The 21288-nt window shown below is 46.2% G+C and overlaps 1 protein-coding gene across 1 annotated transcript in view; it reads right to left on the reverse strand.

The window, feature by feature from the left end:
* UBE2K (ubiquitin conjugating enzyme E2 K) overlaps positions 1-21288 on the reverse strand; it is a 261905-nt gene that overhangs the window by 166055 nt on the left and 74562 nt on the right. The window lies entirely within an intron of this gene.

Here is a 21288-nt window from a genome sequence, read left to right on the forward strand (position 1 = left end):
ACAAGGTAATATGAGATAGAAGATACTAAGGAGATTGCTGGATGTGAAAGCAAAACAAAATGATCTTGTGCAGCGAGATAAGCAAAGGCGGAGTTTGTGAAACTGGAAATGAAAGAAGGAAGAGGTTGAGGGGTGTATGTGGTCAGTTGCCTCACTTTGGATTAATTGGGTGTGCAGCTTTAAGGTCTAGATGGAGAGAGGGAGTGAGGGGGCAATGGGAAATTTAATTTTTATGTAAATCTGTCAATGGTGAAACTTCTGTTGTCCTAAGAGGTTCCAGTCCTGCTTTTCGGACGAACCGCAGCAGCAGCAGAAGCAGAGCAGGAGAGGGAGTGGGGGACGCTGAAGAAGTCGCTCTGCTCCGCTCCGAAAACGCTCGGAGAGCCCGAACCGCCCCAGCCCCAGCTGCTTACACGCGGATTCCTACACTGCTGGTTCCCCAATAGCCGCGAGTTGTGCCCCCAAGCTGTAAGGGGCACTTCAACGCAGAGCGGCGAGCCTCACTCCACGGCACACCGGTACAGGCAACGGCAAAGGCACCAGCAGGCAGCGTGACACCCCCGCATCGGACTGCTTTGCACCCACGGTGGACGGCGGAGTGCGAGAGAGCGGGGGAGGAGACCGGCGGTATCGGGCAGAGCTTCAGCGCCGCGACAAGGAGGTGCTGCAGTGGGAGGCACGATTGGAAGCAGTGAAACGAAGGAGACGCTGCAAGTGGATTAAGAGGAGCCCAGCATTCAGCATTCTCCAGGTACCGCAGCAACGGCACTGGGCTAGACTTAACTCCCAGCAGCCCCCCCCTCCCCCCCCCCCAGCGGGGGGAAGTAGCGCAAAAAGCAGAAGTGCAAAGCCTAGATAAAGCCTAGTTAAAGCTAACGGCAGCAGGAACTGTCCTTTCCGCCTGGTACCAGCACTGTCTCGAGTCCCGGGGAAGTCCCTGGGGGGTACAGAGTTGTATTGGCAACTTGCCTGCGTGAGGGCCGTGACAGCAAAGCCCAGGCTGCTCTGGTTGATTTGGCTGGGAAGGCCTCTGTGCAGTGGACACAAGGAGTAAACATTGGGGCTAAAATCGTCCGAGCAAACAGTAGTTATAGCAGAGGGGGTAGCACATCAGCGTAACAGCGCCAGGAGCTGGGCTCAGCGTTTACCAACCCCACCAGTTCAGCGCTACGGTCTGCAACCACTGCTCTCCCCGCCCTACCCACCGTTGAATGAAATGAAGTCAGGCCGAGTATGGGAAACCGGCCGCCCTAAGTCCACAGGGCGGAGAAGAAAGGGCAAGGCATGCCCCTCCAATCTCCAGAACAGCGAGGATTTGGCTTTAATTCCGACAGACGGCGACCCAATTGCATGGGGGTCACCGAGAGAGAACGTTAAAGCACTTTTAGTTCAACCAAAAATCTTCACAAAATTCAATTTTATAAAAGACATTGGGGCCGCCTTGTACTCTAGCAACGCCACTGTGAAAGGTCTTCAGTCCCCCCTGCTACCAGACCAAGCACCAGTATTGGCACCATCTCTAGGGCAGACAATCCAGTCAACTTTTCAAACCCAGCGGAAACAGCAAATCACAGCACAAGTTCATAATAAAGCTACGATAAACGCGGAGATCCCCACAATTTCCTCAACATCTTCAACCACAACCACAGGCTTAATCACACCAATAAAAATGGAATGCACAATTGAAAGTCTACAAAACAAAACAATACAAAGAAACACCCAGAACAATAGAACAGTGGAATCCCCTACAATCAGTCTTTAGCCAGCCCTATGGTGCAGCATAAGGCACAGACCACGTAGCTCACAGGAGATCGGATATCCTCTGGACTAGCTCAATTTCACACTGCTGCACCAACAGGGTCATCAGGACCTCAGAAATCTCCACAAGCAGAAGCAAAGAAATGAATAACAGCAAGTAGCTCAATAAGGACAATAGCTCCAATCATAACAACAGGAACCCTTTTGAATGCGCAGGTACTAAAGTCCCCAAAAGGAGGAGGCCAATCATCGGTAAAGGAAACAGAACAACAGCCCTGCTGGAGAGAGCAGTCCGGTTCAGTTACACTCAGCCCAGAAAACAAGCTGTCTGAACAGCACTTTCTTCAGGTCCCTGAAGGTTTTGCCACCGGGCAATATGGGCAATATCGGGGCTCTTCCAAGGATACCATCGAACACTCCAGCAGTGTTAAAAACGAATGCATAACGCCGCCAGCTGAAAAGAAAACGTCGTAATCAGAAATCACTCCCTCTCAAACAACCAGCAACGTATTGAATTTTCAGTAAACAGAGCTCGAACTCATTTATAGCTTTAAAAGAGGGCGATACGCAAGAAAAAGCGGCTCACACAACTAACCACCACGACACAGCAGCAAGTTGAGATAGCTATAGGGTTGGAAAGAGACAGCCATCGACAGCACTGGCCCGCATCCCCTTCTACAAACCACCAACTCTAACTTAAACAGCCGTGTTGGGCTAGTCAACCAGCACAAAATCACGGCCCTAATAAATGATACCAACCAGGAGCACACCCGTCATGAAACCGGGCAAACTCATATCGGCTCCCAAGCTGGAAACGCCAAATCGGCAAAGAGAATGACCTGCACAACTCAGACAGTGGTATCTCCTACAGAGGGGAACCAAGCAGGGTTAGCCCTGGACCAACCATCTCGGGCTTTTCTTCCTTGGCAAGAACAGAACCGATCAGGAACCTCAACTTTAACAATAAATATGGAAAATGATTCCAATACCTTTCGTGCATTTGTGCAACAAGACCAGAATGTGCCTCAGCGGTTAATCCAACAAAATTCCACTGCTAAATGGACTGGGCCACTCAAAAGCATGGCCTACCCCCCAAACTACCCAATACGGAGCCAGAGATACACTCTGCTCAAACCAGAGTATATCACAAAAGGACGCCAGGATGTGCTGAATCGAGGCAATGTTTTAAAATTACTTCGGCCATACCCACCCTAGCAGACTTGAACACTACAGATTTACTAGCAATTGAGTTTCTCACGTCAGATAACCAAGCGAAGCCAGAGATAACAAGGGCACTTTGGAAATCAGATGCAACAGAGCAAAGAGTTTTAAAGCATCATCTCACTTTTAAAGACTGGGGCATCCAAATTAGCCCCTACCAACCTCCAGCTTATCCAGCACCTCTACTAAATCAGAGTGCAAGGTCAGGCACCAAAGAACGCTCAAGACCGTCCACCTCAGTATTAAGAGGGACTCTCGGCCACTCGGAGCCGAGAATGGCTTTCAACCAAACCACACAACATGGTCCTTTAAGGGTTGAATCGTCATGCGGACGCAACGCCTGGTTCGCAGACCTATGCACAAGAACCATAACCTTTGCGACAGCGGGACGGAGCTAGCCGAGGAGCGTTATGGCCGCACTTTGAGCGAGCTCCTCCGGGCGCCCGCAAAGATCATCCTCATCCTGCACTAAAAACAGTGGATACTACGCCAGCAACTACGAGAATTGGCAGCCTAACGTGTGGCCCGCAATCGATGAAGACTCAGTAGCGTCCCGACTCCCGAAACACCAAAATTGGTGCCTGTGTACAGCCGCGGCCTGCATTACGGCAGCATAAGAGAAGCACCGGGCTGGAGTGAGAGGCCGAGCCGCGACGCAGGGCACGTAGCCCGGACTGCGGTAGCCCCGCCCACCACCGAGACGCGGAGACACGATATCGGAGACCCGCGGAGGTGCCGAGCTCCGGTTGTGGGGCCAAAAGGTCATACCAGCACACATAAGGTACGTTGGGTCCTACGCTGGGGACCCCACACGAAAAAACTGCAGAGCAGCAAACAGAGAACCCACAATAGACCGCGGCGGCGGGGAAGGCCTGAGGCGCGTGTAGCCAACGTGAAGTAGAGAGAGACAGCGGAGCTGCGCCGAGGCAAATACAAGGTTTAATTTAGGGCCCCACCCCCCGAGCAAAAGCCTTCAACGATAGGACGCAGGACCCCCAAGGCCGCAGAAAGTGCACACCAGTAGCCCGAGAGAGTGGAGAGGTCATAGAAGACGGGCCTAGGCGCAGCGCACAGATGTAGGCACGAGAGCACAGTGCATAGAGGGACCCGGGGGTGCATACTACCAGGCCCTGGAACAGGCATTAGCTGTAGAAGAGGAACACCACTGCTTGGCTGGACAAAGCGCAGCACTGATAATAAGGTCAACAAGAGGGCACATGACACACTTGAGCCCTGGAGACTAGCGAGGAGCCTATAAGCTAACTAACTAAAAGGACTTGACCAGAAGTAGGAGGCACCCCCCACGTGTGCCCGATGGCTCACGGGCGATTGCAACAGGTGGACCTATTGGACACGGCTGGGCCCGCAGCTGCCACAAATACCGGCCTGGCACACAAGCAGCTAACTGCACACAGTAGAGAGTCTGGCACCGGCAACTGCGCAAAGAAGCAGACCGCCCTTTGAGTTACAATGGGCAAACCGGATAAAAACCAGCCAAAATTGAATTTTGATCAATCAAAAAAAAAAAAAAAAAAAACAGGATCAAGCAGGAGAAGAACAGCAGGCAAATCCACCGCCTGCGCAGGGTACGGGAGGACTCACAGCGGACAGTGTGCAATCAATGTTCCTCATGATTCAAACTGCGCTGACGAACATAAGACGGCAAAATTGACAATCTTACACACAGAGTCGACCGCATGTCCGAACGCTTAGACAGGCACACCGAACTGATAGACAAGGCCGAACGTCGGATATCGGATCTGGAGGATGCAAACAACCAAATAACAACAAAACAATCCGGAGTAGATAAACAACTGGCTGCGCTGACCGCTAAAGCTGAGGATTTAGAGGCCCGCTCGACGCAGTAACATAAGGATTATGGGAATTACGAAACAACAAACACAGGCCCGATTGAGAAATACGTGGAGCAACTCTTGATAACACTACTGGGCAGAGAGACTTTTTCGGACGCCTTCCTGATCGAAAGAGTGCATAGGTCCTTAGCCCCGCAGCCACCAGTGGGCACCAGACCACGACCCATCATAGCCAAGTTACTAAACTACCGCGACCGTGACGCAGCATTGAGGAAGGCCCGTGAATTGGGCACCTTGCGACACGAGGGAATGGATATAGCCCTGTACCCAGATTTCACGCAATCCGTCCAGGAGGCAAGGAAGAAGTATACGCAAGCAAAGCAAAAACTCCGAGACCTACAGATCCCGTACGCCATGCTCTATCCAGTTAACGGATTAAGGCTCTGTAAAGATCTTCAATGAACCTAAAGAACTCCTGAAATACTTGCAGCTGAGGAAACCGAAGGGTGAACGCAGACGCTCGCCGAGGGAAAGACAGCAAGATCAAGGGCCCATGTCGGATGTGGACTGATGCAGTATTCTAAAGCCAAGATATGTATGACACATATGAATAAAGCTACTGCCCTGGGAGGACTCTAAACTATGAAACTTGATCCCGCTAGAACCACCGACAAACTGATACGGGGAGATCTGGTGCAGGGGACAATTAGTTATGAACTATGGTACACTGAGATACACCACCACCCCCCCCCCACCCCTCCTCACCTTCCCCCAGGAGGACAAAGTAGAAGACCAGCGGCTAAGATAAGTCAAATGAGAAACGTATGAAACTATGTATTAATGTGAAATGACGGAATGCATATGCATTGTAACGTCAGTATTCCCACTGTTAGGAGTTAACATGTTAAATTGAGTTCAAAGGAAGTTGGGGTGTTCACAGAAATAGTGCACTATTATGTTGATGAAGAGGCCCCCTAGGTAGAGGGGGTAAGCTCCTGGCTACTTCTGCCCAATTGTGTACATCACACCTGTTATTTAATTTGGGGATATATATAACGGTATGCATGCAAGAAGTGGAGAGATAGGCATGGTAACGTTGCGGGAGATGTCTTCGTCGAGGGGTTTTAGACGAAGTGTGTGGGGATGGGACGGGACGGATATTTTCTAAAATCGCCAGGCAGCATTAGATGACACCACATTCCACTTACAGGACTATACACAACTGAGATCAGGGACTCGAAAAGGGACTGTTCACAACCTCTGTGTAGAGCATGGCTGCTGCGCAAAAACAAATAAGGACATTGACCCTTATGACCTGGAACGTGAGGGGCCTACAGGACCCGCGAAAAATCAGAAAAGTCTTCACATATTTAGATAGGCACAAAGTAGATGTCGCCTGCATCCACGAGACACACATCGCGCCCCAGCGAGAGTGCAGAATAGGGTATAGATGGGCACAATTTCGAGTGGCATCCCCTTACTCAAACTATGCTAGAGGGGTACTAATATTGGTTCAACGCAGCACTCCATTTACACTTATTAACGCGACCACAGACGACCAGGGGAGATATGTCATACTCAGGGGAAATTTTGGAGGCACAGACCTTACACTTGTCATAGCTTATGGCCCTAACGTGGATGACCCACAGTCCTATGATAACCTCCGGTCCAAACTCAGAGGTGCAACCGAAGGCAATAGTGTGGGGAGAACACCCGCTGTTGGATAGGGCCTCTGGTACTGAGAGACATGGGAGACGCGCGGCCCGTTCAGTACTAGAGGGGATGGACGAGTGGTCAATGGTGGATGTATGGAGGCTAAGACACCCAGGTACATGTACCTCACTGACTCACAAAACCTGGTCGAGATTGGACTACTGGTTGACCACACAGGAAGTAAGCACGTGGACAAAGGAAATAGAACACCTGCCTAAGACCCTGTCAGACCACTCCCCCATGCGACTGGTACGCGACATACCTCGAGACAGTTCACTTGACGCCTTAGACCAGCAGCGCTGAAAGATCGAGCATTCCGTGGGGAATTACGACAGGATATTGAGGACTTCTTTCAGATTAACACTGGGAAAGTAGAGAGCTATAGGACATTATGGGAGGCCTTTAAGTAACCATAAGGGGCCACTGCATTAGCAAACATGCTGGCATCCTTAGAGACATTAGGCAACAACTGGCTAAGGTAGAACAGGACATCCAGAAATTAGAGGCCGACTATGCTGACACGCCACAGGAATCCCTCCTAGCAGACATACGAAGTAAAGTGAACACATATCATAAATATGCTGACACTGAAATAAAGTACCTATCCAGACAGTATAAGGCTAGAGCAGAGGTCTTCAAACTTTTGTCGGCCGAGCCCCCCCATCTAAACCTTTTTACACGTCGAGCCCCCCCACCGCCTGATAAAAAAGTTATGGAAGCTGGTACTCTGCATCATTGATGGCCATTCCCTCCTGCACAGCCCAGGTTTTAAAAGGCAAATAATATTAAATAAAGTAAGAGTGTTTAGTACACTGAAGTTTTTGTAGTGCGTGTGCTTATTCTAAACTTCAAATGAAAAGAAAACAATTAGCACAAGACATTTTATTGGTGTTTATTTTTCGCATAAAACACAAAATGTAGGATAGATTAGCAAAAACACTCCAAAAACACAGGTGTGGGAGTGCATGTTTTTCTCAACAGAGACTATGTGTGGGTGGATTCTTGCCTCTGCCATCCTTAGGTTGTGCTCCACTTCCAGTCTTGAGCAATGCCTGGAAACGAGAGTGCTCACAAAATGTAATATATTTTTTTCAGTTTTATGCAATGCGAACATTACCCAAAAGTATTGGAGCACTTTACAGGAGAATCTTTTACATTACACAAGCACACATTCCTTTTTTTGTAAGCACACAGAGATTTAGTGATTTGCCCAGAATCACAGGATGTTGAGCAGACATCAAGAATTGAGCCTGGTTTCCCAGCTCTACAGTCATCAGCGCTGGCTGTTGTGCCACATCCTTGCCCCTAAACAAGATATCAGAAAAAGAAGTTCCACAAAACATGCTTTCTGACACAATTAAAAATGCATGATTATGTGGCTTTGCTGTTTTCCACCCCTTCTTAGAGCCCCTGAATCTCCACTCTTCCTATAACTGGATGAATTAGCCCCCTCCCACTCCCTCCAAAATTGTTGCGCCTCTGGCCTTTAAAGACCTGTGACTCCAGACACTCTCAGACGAGCCCCCAGCAGCTGGAGCTGCAGCAGCCCGGGCTAAGATGCACGACTGGCACCTGAAAGCAACAATAGAAGGTGAAATGCGCGACCCCCCCTGGAGGGATGCTGCGCCCCACGGTTTGTAACCTGCACACGTCACTTTTTCTTTTATTTTGTTTGCTCACATTTGTCACTTTTGCCTCATGTAACTTAACTTTGCTTTTGTAATTTGTTCACTTGTAATTTTCTCCTCATGTATCATTGCTGTTCCTATTGTGAAGCGCTCTGACACCTTCGGGTAAAGTCCACGCTATATAAAAACGCATAAAATAAATACAAAATAAATTTAAAAAGTAGTGCATACTATTCACCTCCACACGTCTCCAGCTAGACCCTCACTCCCCACATGCCTAGGGCGGTAGGGTGTTGGGGTGTGGGGGTCTCTTAATGCTGTCAACATAGCTGCCCATGCTCTCAAATAGCCTTCTACCTTATCTTGTCACCTGGTTTGTTTCTTTTGTAGCTCCTCAGCCACCACCCATTCTGAGATATCTCGGAGACAGTCCCTATATCCTGGGGGCCTAGCTGCCAACCACCTGATTGTTTTTCGGCATTTAGCCCACACCAGCCCAGTGAGCATGAACTTCCTGCTCAATGACTATATGGACACATACAACAACCATATATTTTCTACATCTACAAATGTTGTTGCTTGTTGCCAGACCTCCCTTTCCCCTGATTGGGTGGCCAGGACAACTTCTCGAAAATGACATTTTGTCAGATTTCAGGAATTTTTCTCCCAAAACATGGTAAATCCCTGTAGATTTTCTCCTCCAGGAAGATATCCCTGCCAAGTCTTGAACCACAGCCGATTTGAAATTTGTTTTCCGAGTGTGGGGTACCAGGCATGCATGGATATTATTTGGGCTTGTGTATGGACCCACACATTAGAAACAAGGCAATGTTTTTAATGGGGAGTTACCAGTTCTGCAGTATTTATGTTCAGGGTCGACCTGCATCCAGTGAAACTTACCAACGCCAGACATTGCTAAAAAGTAGAGACACAGGAATCCAGGGCGATATGACTTGTATACATCCCAAAATGTCTTCCAAATGTCAAAATATAAACGAAAAATCTTAATTCCTTACATTTCCTGTGACAGAATACACCCACACGTTCAGTAAAAGGCAAAAGTAGCACCATCCAATGATCTCATACTTCTCCTGATAAAAAGAGTACTCAGTGTGTGTGGATGGGCCTATAGCACAGAACCGGGATATTGCAAAACGTAGGCATGTGACTCCCATCTAGATTGCATAGTAACTCCACACAGTCCCACTTTTGACCTGTTATTGCCCATTATGGTACATTCCCCACACATGCGAGGTACTGTTTTTAGGAGTAGAACTGTTTGACACTGGGTGGTGAAACTTTTGATGCTTCCCAGAAATTCCAAACATTCCAACGCAGAAATAAAGGGTAATTAAGTGACAGACCGTTTTGGAGCTGCCAGCCGCACCGAGTACTTCGCAGGTGTTTAAAAGACCATTTACGTTTAATGAGGCTTTGTTGTTTTTCATCCCTTCTTAAGAGCCCCCGAAGCACCACTTTTCCTATCACTGGAAGAATTAGCCCCACTCCCACTCACCAACCCCTCTGAAATCTTTCCGCCTCTGGCCTTTAAAGACCTGTGACTCCGGACACTCAGCCGAGCCCCCCAGCAGCTGGAGCTGCAGCAGCCCGGGCTGAGATGCACGACTGGCCTGGCGCCTGAAAGGAACAATAGAAGCTGAAGTGCGCGCCCCCTGGAGGGATGCGGGGTGCCCCACAGTTTAAAGACCTGTGGGCTAGAGCATATGGAGAGGGAGGAAGACCGGGCAGGGCACGGTCGCAAAAAATCAAACCAATGCAAGGCACCCCACTTATAACACATTACAAACGACCGGGACGAACGGGTGTATGATACCCCTTCCATACTGGATAGCTTCCGAACATACTATGCTACATTGTATACTGCGTAGACATCGCATACACAACCAGACATCCACCAATACCTGGATGACATAGGCCTTGCTTGGCTCTCCGATACTCACAGGGAGTATTTGGGACATCATATCACTGAAGACGAATTTAAAGAAGCGATTAGCTCACTGCCTAACAATAAAACCCCAGGACTCGACGGCCTACCGGGGGAATTCTATAAAGAATTCAAGGACTTGCTGAAACCACAGCTGGCCCAGATGTTTGGGGAAGCGTATGAAAAAGGTGGCCTCCCACTAACATTGCGGGAGGCACTATTGATAGCTCTTCCAAAACCTGGCAAAGACCCCAAATATTGTGAATCATATCGCCCCCTCTCCCTCATAAATATAGATGTAAAAATACTCGCCAAGATACTAGCAAATCCAATACAACCATTGCTCCCAGACCAGGCAGGTTTCATACCCACAAGGTCCACAACCCAAAACATACGCACTATCTTCGCGATGTACCAGCCTGAACCCCGAGCTGCCAGCGGCAGCTGCGCTCCTCGATACGGGGAAAGCCTTTGACTTGGTGGAGTGGGATTTCATGATCACCGTCCTCTCCAGGATGGGATTCCCGCCTGCCTTTTTTAAATGGATCGCCCTACTATATAACGAAGCTAGAGCTAGAGTACGCATCAACGGGCACACCTCAAAGCAATTTGAATTCAGCCGTGGAACAAGGCAGGGATGCCCGCTGTCCCCTATTTTGTTTGCGCTCACGCTAGAGCCTCTAGCCTGCAAAATCAGACAAAATCATCCAGAAACGGCGCTCCAGTTTAGCCTCTGACCTGTAGGCATCTCTCTCTATGCAGACGACATGGTCCTGTATATTAGATACCAGACACTAATTTGAATCCGTTGATCAGAGAATATATTAAATTTGAACAATTCTCAGGCCTAAGTATAAATTGGAACATCTCAGTAGTGATCCCCTTAACAGTGGAGACCCCGGAACCAAATTTAGACTACCCATTGAAATTGGTTACGGATGCGGTGAAGTATCTGGGAATATGGGTACACCGAGACCCAGAGACGGTGATCAGGGCAAATTATGGAGTGGCAATGAACAAATTGAAAAATGGATTAAATTGCCACTATCTAATAGCTCTCCAGAAGATGGTGGTCTTACCTCGATTCCTATACTTGTTTTGGAATATCCCTATATGGCTTACACACACTTTTTTTGCCAGGTTGCGCACAGCGCTACAATGTCTCACATGGGCCGGGAAACAGCCCAGGGTGAGTTGGAAGGTACTCACAAAACCATACCACCAGGGAGGCTTCGCCGCCCCCGATTTACAATTGTATTACTACTGTGCACAAGCACATCATGCACATTACTGGACGCAACCGCATTCTCATATAGCACATATAGCAGTAGAAACTGAGTGTTCACCCGAATAGACTAACCGAATACATATCAGATCCCGTAGGGAACTACTCTAACGATAAAATACACCCAGTCAAATGCACGTCCAGAGCATGGCATACGTTAGCAACGCGAGCACGGAAACTACCTCTATATGCACCAGCATTTCCCCTGGCGAACCATCCCAAACTTTCGGTCACACAAGAGCAGAGCATGAGGAAGGTGCTGGGAGAGATGGGACTGGTGACGTTGGGCACGCTATTCCCGCATAATACATTCATCTCATCAAGATGCCCATCTTTAAGCACACACCAAACTCCGCTAAAAATGTTCGCATACTTTAGATTAAGGGCGGCGATAAAAGACTGCAATTTACATATTATACATTTTAGATTCCTCCATCAGACATACTACATGCTGGACAAATTGTATCGCTACGGCCTCAGAGCAGACGATAAATGCCTAAGATGCTCTTCCCCTCAGGCAGACTTCGTTCATACGGCTTGGGCATGCCCTAGACTGGAAACGTATTGGCGGGAGGTGATGGAAGCACTCGCCTGTATGCTAGCGGAATTAATCCCGAATACACCGTTGGTGTCTCTCTTGGGTACATACAAACTCAAAATGCCTAGAAGGCGCAAATTACTGGCGGTGGCACTCTTACTGGCGAAGCGACACACAGCTATTAAATGGGGCAGCAAACGCCACCCCGTTTCAAGGACTGGCTGTCTGATATGATATACTGCAAAGAAACATTGGGAGCCTATGAGGAAGAATTACCGCAGGCTTCTAGACCCAAAGACTTCTGGCAGCCACTTCTGGACTATCTACAACAGAAGGAGGACCTTCCATTAGATAAAGGGAACGAGACGGGTGGGAACGGGGGAAGTACTGTACCAGGGGGCTCTGGGTAATGTCCACATGTATATGTAATTGAAAGATCGCTATAATGCTTAAAATACTGATACCCATACAAGATACAAGAAAGAATCGTAATGTATTCATAATTGACGTGTATAAATGTCCCGAACGAGTCATTGTGTTAGTAAAAAACCACCACATGACATAATGTGAAAAAGAGAACTGGAAAGTGGATTAGAAACAATGTATATATCTACTGCTGTAAGATGTCCTTATGTTGCTGCTTGGTGAAATAAAAATAAAATAAAAAACCTTTGCGACAGCAACCCAATGACATAATAATCACACAGACCTTAGCAACTGTAGACAAAAAGAACTAGCGATACGCCTCTGCTCGTGGAATGTAAATGGCTTAGCGTCAACAATTCAAGACCCAGATTTTCTGCAATATCTTAATTACTTTGATATCATCATGCTACAGGAAACATGGCTCATGCAACCACTTCACATACATGAGTTCCTTTGCTTTGCTCGCCCGGCCGTTAAGGGTAGCAAAACGGGCCATGCTTCAGGGGGGCTGGCAACATATTTCAACAACATCCATACCAACAGCAGGGGTAACTGGGCCGGAAACAGATGTAGCTTTAGCAGTCAAACTCACTCTTTCCTGGGCAGAGGCACAAAACGAAGTAACGCTGTTCAGCGTATACATCCATCCAAAACGGACAGCAATTGAGTCAACAAAATTAACTGAACAAATAACTTCCCATGTAGGCTGCACCGAAGCACCAAACCTCACACTTCCGGGGAACATGAAGCTACACCTAATGGGATCATCCAAAGCAAAGGAAGTCTGCCTCCAATCGTTATATTATAATTTACCAACACAAGGATCCTTCATGCACGGGAGGCCAAACAAGGTAAACAGACTCCTGCTGGAAGAATTAGAACATCTAAATTTGAGGGCCCTCAATGGAATAACAGAAGGTGACACTCCCCCAGTGGCAAGTTATTACACAGATCTAACAAGCTCGCTTTTAGATTACATGTTTGTCAGCCTCCCGTTGTTCCAATATGTAACAGTGTTCAGAATGGGCGACATAGGGGATAGCGACCACCGTCCACAAAAGACCATGCTAGCGGCAACAGCTGAGACCAGCCTTTAGCCTGCTCTACACCTAGGCTCAAGCTCTACATCGAATTACAGGATGATCAAGTTCACGACAGAAAGTATAAAGTCCCTAACAGACACAGCAATCGAACTTCTATTCGCTCAACCGTTCGGAAAGAACCGGATACAAACTTGGGAATGTTTTATAACCAACCATAGCAACCTAAAGGCAACAGACATAAAAACAAGGCGTTCATCGGCACAGACACAAGAGAAAAAGATAACAAAGGCGCAAAAAGCACAAATAAGCGTTCTTAAGAGATCGATTAACAACTCGATAAGATCTCTACGCCACGCACCAGGGAACACATTGCTCCTTTTATCCCTGTGGCAACAGAGAACTCAACTGAAGAGGCTGAAATGGCACATCAATAACAACGAACAGGACCTTTGGGCAAAACTCTTGCACAATATTAAGCACAACGCCAGCGAACACTTCTGGAAAACAGTAAACTCGATCATACACCCGCACCGTGGGTGACTGACTTCATTTATACTAGAGGAAAGCTGGGCAAGCTACTTAGACTCCCATTTTAACAGCCAAAGCAACATTCAGCACACACAGGAACACAGCAGCGCAGCCCAGGATGGGCACAATACCATCAAAGGGAGAAGGGAAAGTGGCAACAACCACCTATTTATTATATGCGGACGACGTAGTGCTACTCAGTCACACAGCAGTTGGCTTGCAACATCACCTTAACGGTCTGCGGGTCTACGTAGAAGAAAATAGCCTTTCAATAAACTTTAAAAAAAACAGGACCATGACAATCAATAGCAAACGAAAAAAGAACCACCTATGGTATCTGGGTGACAATCATATTGAACCAGCAGAGGCTTACAAGTATCTAGCTAGACAAAGAAGGATCATTCACCAGACAACAAGAAGAGACCAAAAGGAAAGGGATGATCCTTGCCTTAACCATGAAAGGTTTATCAGCTAAACAACTGGGTCCAACGCTGAGCCCTCTCTTAGTGGTGGCACGGGCCAAAATCCTACCTTCAATTACCTATGGTAGCGAAGCACAGCGGGGGAGAGATACCAATCTTCTGGACAAAACACTTGTAAAAGCATATAGAAACATGTTAAGCCTCCCGCCTTGTACCTCACCGGCGCAAATCCGACTGGAATTTGGTCTAATAAAGCAAACCTGGGCCAGCTATGGAGTATACATTAACTGTTGGCATAAGATCAGTACATCAAACCCCAACACATTAAACCACCTCCTGTGGCAAGATCTACAACAGAGGGAGAATTCGCCCGCAAGACTGTACCTCCCGGAGGCACTGACAAACACAGGCCTACTCCCCCTATGGCGAAAACACAGTTGATGGACAGAATGTAGAACAATGTCATACATTCAACCCAGTACAAGGATCTGGGCCTAAATCCATCGTTTTTTTGCACTCCACACCACCCTGGGTTAGACACTGGCTATATGCAAATCAGCTCTGACCCTGTGCCTCATGGGAACAGTCCAGTCCGAACTACCAAGCCATGTCTTTCCCAGACCGGAATCAAGCATCCAAGGACCGGTTTCTGGCTATCAGCCTTCATCAGCCTGGATAGCTTGACTCCAGTGGTGTGGAGAGCTTGGGACTCCCGTCTGAGCATACCCAGACACTCGGGGTGAAAATTGCAAAAACACAGTTGATGGACAGAATGTAGAACAATGTCATACATTCACCCCAGTACAAGGATATGGGCCTAAATCCATCGTTTTTTTGCACTCCAATTTGCATATAGCCAGTGTCTAACCCAGGGTGGTGTGGAGTGCAAAGAAACGATGGATTTAGGCCCAGATCATGACAAACTGATACCAAAACTGTTGGGCATTGGGGTATTCGGTCTATTAACCTAAAAAGGGGAGCATTAAATGATACAGGTGACCGCGTTACTTCAAGATTGCTACCACATGGCTAAATTTGTATTTTAACACTGTAAAGCTACAGAAGCTTTTTATATTTTTGATATTATGATATTTTATGACGGTGGACGAATATTTAGATATGGTTTTTATCAAGCGAGTATTGCAATGGTTTTAAGTAACTCTGCAAATAATAAATTTTACCATTTGTACATTGTGTTACATAATTTAAGGTAAATTTTCAGGATGTCAATCTGATTAATAAGAGCAGTGTGTACATATGCGGCCCATGCCTACCATGTCTGGAAGAAGAAGCAGTTAGCCAACTTCCGTTTAAGCTGGATGAGCTTGGTTACAAAAGTTAGCAGTACATCTGGTGATGTGAGTGTGTGGAAGGTAGGGTCGGATAGGGTCTGTTCGGGGCTGTAAACAGACCCAATATCCTTGGGAAGCGTAACCAACCGCGTGTTTTAAAGAGGTTATTGAGATGGTCGGATATCTTGTCCCAGTATGGTCCGACTAGTTTGCAGGTAAAAAACGTGCTGTGTCTTGCGTGCCGATCTTACAGTTCTAACACAAGTTGGAGTCAATTAGATTTAGTTTCTTACGTTTTTCGGGGGTCCAGTAGACTGTTGGGTGTGAAGAGTTTCTATTCGGAAAGGGGACGGTATGACTGTTTTTAGGGCATTGCTACAGATTTTGGAACATGTTTTTATCTTGAAGGTACTCACTTTTCCATTTTGCTGCTTAAATTCTCCGACTAGGAAACATAATTGGAGTTGGAGTGCTCTCTTTTTCTTGACCTGCAGCCGATATTTACACATCTGGTGTAGCATTTTAGGGAATCCCAAACTGCGAATGCTGAGGGACATGAATTTGTGTTTTCTTGTTAATGATATCTCAAAAGCGGCCAAAGTTAAACTATTTCAGTTATCCCAAAAGCCTGAATGTTATACGATCAGCGAGTGTGTACTTATGTCAATAAACTTGTGGCAGGACGGCGAGTTTTTTTTTTTTTGTATCCTCATCTACGTTCCTGGTTTCCAGCTGCCATGTAGTGGAACAAGGGAGAAGGGTGTAATGGAGTACAGTCGTGCTGCCGCAGCCTAGACTGGTCGGGATGGCGAGAATACGAAGATGGCAACCAGTTTCCAACAACGACGACGACTGGGTCCACACCTATCCACTCAGCTGGTTGCACAGGAGACAGATAACAACCAGATAGCCAGTTACCATATAGCTATTGCCAGGCCAACAAACAGGGAGCGAAGAAGAAGAAGGCTGGCATAGCAAGGAGAGTAAACCATGGCTACGTAATCATTGGATCGGGTGGTAAAAAAAAACCCCAATAAAACCCCGGTTCAATCATTCATTGGGACCAATCAAGCATATGCCAAAACGCTCTTTTATCTGTCTTTCCAACCCTGGCGAGATTTAATTTCGAAATTTGAAGGATTGAAGTGCGCCAGCCGTAGAAGGTCGGGGGGGGAAGCGTCCTTCCACCGCTTACAGATTTCTCTGCGAGCTGCCAGAATAGAACAAAAGATTCTTTGCAGGACTGCGAGTCTGGTCCCCAACTCCAAAAATGACGAGGCATAGGTCAATCACTACTGTAAAGCCCAGGGAAGATGAAAGTTTGCTGCTGATTGATTCCCAAAAAGGTACTAGGTGAGGACAGTCAAAGAACATATGCGTGTCCAAGGCTTCCTTCAGACCACAACGTGGGCAAGCCACCAGGCACCCCGGGGTAGATTTAGACAGCCTCTGAGGGGAGTAATACGCCTATGACACAGGAGTTTGGATGGCACAGAGTATAGGATTCTGGAATGAACAGTACGGAGTGCTTTCGAAAGAAAGGACCCTTTTAATGCAGTGCACAATGACAAATTGATAGTGCTTTGCAGTTGTAGGGTTTCAAATCAAAAACACAGCAGACAGCAGAAAGGTGAGAAGAAATAGCATTGCGATGCAGCAGTCTCAGATGAGGAGCCTAGCACTGTCCTGAATGATTTGAAGGGTACTGAATGTGAAAAGGCGGGGAGAGAGGGCATAATAATCTAATGAGAAGATAACTGACTGCACAACAGCTTCACTGTAGTGAGAGGGGAGAAAAGGGATGATTTTGTAATGCTTATGGATGTAGTAAAAGCAAGTGGATGTAACATGGTTAATCTGTTCCGAATAAAAAAAAGAAGATGCAGGAAAATTAATCGAAGATTTTTTTGCCGACTCCACCAATGTGGGCGATTGACCCAGCTACACCAGCCACCAAAGAGAACACCATATGTTATGAGATCCTTTCAAAATAAGAACCCTTGATTTGCCACTTTAAGGTTTTAGTGAATTTGTCTTCATTCAGAAATCAACTGTTAGCATGCACGTACAAATATATTCTTGGGCAAAGACCATATTGTCACTGAGGGAAGTGATGTTTGGGTATCAATATGCACTAGATATCAGCAATAAACCAAAGTACTGTGTGAGTAAGACTAACTGGGGATTATATAGATTGAACAGTGGAGACCCAATAAATTCCACAAGTCAGAGGTTAGAAACATAATAGAAATAGGTGGTGAGTGGATTGTTTCAGATTTCTCAAATCGGATACAGGTAAACCACACCAAGTGTAAACTTAAATTCCAGGTTGCACTAGTTGATTTATAAGCACTGGCTGGGAAACAGTGTCAAATGTGGTACTAACTTTTAGTAGTATTAAGGCTGCTCTAACTCTACAATCAAGATTCAACCACGAATGATCTGATACAGCACAAATGCTACTTCAAATTCCTAGAGTTGTCGGAAGCCGGCACATTGTCAATGAGTAAATTATGTTTTATGAAAGATTTGGAAGTTGATTTCTTTTTTCTAGGATTAAAAAATCTCTTGCTGTTTCTGACCCTTCTAACTTCCACCTCTCCCCTCCGGTCTCATCCCGCCCAACATCTAACATCTTTCAATGGTACTGCTTTCTTTCATCCAACTCTCACCAATACTTCTCTCTCCGTTCTGCGTATGTTCCCTTGCTGGTTCGGTCTCTCTACCACACATCTTATCCATACACTCTCCTTCAACTCCCATCTCTCCTCCAGCCTCATTACTTATTTCCTTGTTCTGCTTCATTTACATTCACATCTCCCCTTCCATCCTCCTTAAGCATCTTACCATTGTTGATGATGACCCTTTTAAATTTAATTCCCCTCAATACTCTACTCTTTTTCTCATCTTTCCCTCAGCTTTCTGTGATTGAATCCAGAAATATAAGACAACAACTGACTTACATCTAAAAGAAGCCAAGGATATTGCTTTTACGTCAATGGATGTTTAAGATAAATGAGTAACAACAATACATTATTTTACATTCAGCCTGCAACTGTTTTGACCAATGAGTACCTCCTCACACACATTTGCACAGAATACCAACTGCAACTTGAATACGGGACTGTTGCTCAGTGTGCTCTTCAGAGTGGCCATGTATTGAATGACCATGTATTCTGGACACCTTTTTGACCCACTGATAGGCACAGTGTGAAAGTTGAACTGCCTTCAGCCTCAACTCCAAAGCTCTCAACTGTAGCCTGTTATTTCTTTTAATGATTTTTTTTTAAAACAAATTTTATTGAATTTTCGTTCAGAGGTAATAAAGTTGTTTCACTTCACCGTTAAATGCACGATGCAATCATACCGCTCGAGCCATAAATGGAAATACAATGGAACATTACATCATCTTTCGGCTAGGCAGTGGTAGCCCTTGCGCTGTCAGCGCGCAGTGCATAGTCTTGTTTGAGTCATGTGTCCTAATTCCGTCGCGGTATAGCATAGTGCCGCGGGACTCAAGCCACTTAACACACGTCCTTCCTAAACACAGTCGTCTTCCAGTCAATAAAGCAGGTAACAAAACATCCAACTCCCCTTCCCTCCCACCCTCCCCGCTAACAGACTCACTCGCACAACTGTAGCCTGTTATAAACACCTGAAGGCGACTCACTACGATGTGTGCCCCATACAAGAGTAAAATGCTGTGAAATTAAATACAGAAACACACATCCTGGACATAGCTAACTCTTGGGGAATGCAAGATTAAGTAAAGCATGTGAAATATAAACAGGAACAAAATCGCTGTCATGGATTACCCTATCATGCAGTGAGACTGGGTCAGGAAATAGGCCCAGCACAAAAATAAGTGGCACCCATTAGTGAATTTGTTAGCTAGAAAAGTGTCAAATTAGGGCAGTTTTAAACTTGTAAAGACATGTTGTTTACGTTTTTTGTAAGGTATGAGAGATTGCATAGATTTGATTTAGCTGCAGGCAATGTTTGTTTTAATATCATGAAAATCAACATTAAAAATATGTTCATCAGACCATAAAGCAGGCAAACAAACAGCCCAAAAAACGGGTCAAATACTAACCTGGCAGATTAGACCATTACACACTGCCTGATTGCCCTAATGTCCAACCCGGCCACTGTGTTATACAAATATTGTGCTAATACAGGATCATTGTTTTTGTAGGTAAAGTAAAGGACATGAATATAGGGTCCGATAGGGGCCTGTTTCAATGTCGATTTTAATTTACCACCGGTAAAGACTAGAGGGTCTTAGCACACTGAAAGCCCTAGTCCAGAGAATTGTACATTCCGATTGTGCTCCTCTTCCTGCACCTCTTGTCTGGCTACTATCTCACACCTATCTGCTCCCCTCGCCCCCTCTCACTTGATTCCGTATTTCGTACCCCTTTCATTCACTCTGTGCTCCCTTTCCCTCGTCCTGGATGAGCTGAGCGGTTTTCAGTGTGAGGCGCCGTCATTCCATCTTTTCTTTTGCGCCCTGCAGGTTATCCTGCTTCTTATTCAACCAGAGCAGGGCGCACTTCACAGGTGAGGGCTCTTGAATGACCTGTCTAATCGCTGCTATCCTCATGCAGATGCAGCGATTAGGCCAAGAGAGACGGGCCGGCAGGCAGATATTGATTAAATCCCTTGGGCCTCCAACCTCTGAAGTATTTGAAAGCACGAGGCCCCCTGGCTGCGAGGCCCTGGGCAGCTGCCCACGCTGCCCATGCCATGCCCTGGATGTGTGTTATTATCCCTATCATCAAATCTCTGAATGGTTTACAAAATAAACTGTAATTGACTTATGTTGTGATGGTTATCCATGAAGTGAGTAGCTATGACTTATTTTGAGTTCTTGGTACGAATGTTGCTTTTATGTTCATGTATCCTGGTTTTTCATTTTCTTCCAGTCTTTCCAACATTTATGAGGCTGCAAGGGCATTACATTTCCACCATTTCTCAGTATGGGAAAAGATTAGAGAAGAATTGTTGTAAACCCTTAAAACATGTAAGTTAATAGGTTTGCACAGACTCAAAAGGGCATTCTAACCCTGGAACTTTTGCTTACCACTACCTTAAGCTCCAGTATGTAGATCTGCAGAAACGTGGCAACATAAGGGGATTGCAAGTATTCAAACACTACTATGGTATTAGCCCTGGTATCATCAGAAAGGCTAAATCAGAGCTCTTATATAATGAAATTGCTGCCATAACTTGTCGCCACACTACATGGCACCAAAGGAACAAGTGGATTTTATTACAGGACAGGTAGATTTATGAAGCAACCTGCCCAATGGACAAGTAGATATTTTATTAAATACCACACCCCTGCAAACCTATATAAACCAAACTATCCATCCACCCAGCCGCTGGAGGAAATCCATGGAAACTCGGAGCCGCTGGAGCTTCCCTCTCCCTGAAACATTTCGTAATACATGATCAAATGTACAAAACATTTTTCTCAAGTATGGTGAGAGTCAAGTGAGCTTAATAGGCATGCCGTGGTTCAACTGTCAATTGTAGATAGCAATCTTATCAGTACCACCCCATGCACCTCATAATATAAGCCCTACTGCCTTTAGAAGCTTAAAACCTTTACGTTATAAATCTTTGGTAATTGTAGTATATATAACACACTGTAGTATATATAACACTATGTA

The sequence above is a fragment of the Lissotriton helveticus genome, chromosome 2_2 (genome assembly GCF_964261635.1).
Source record: "Lissotriton helveticus chromosome 2_2, aLisHel1.1, whole genome shotgun sequence".
In the NCBI taxonomy this organism is placed as follows: domain Eukaryota; kingdom Metazoa; phylum Chordata; class Amphibia; order Caudata; family Salamandridae; genus Lissotriton; species Lissotriton helveticus.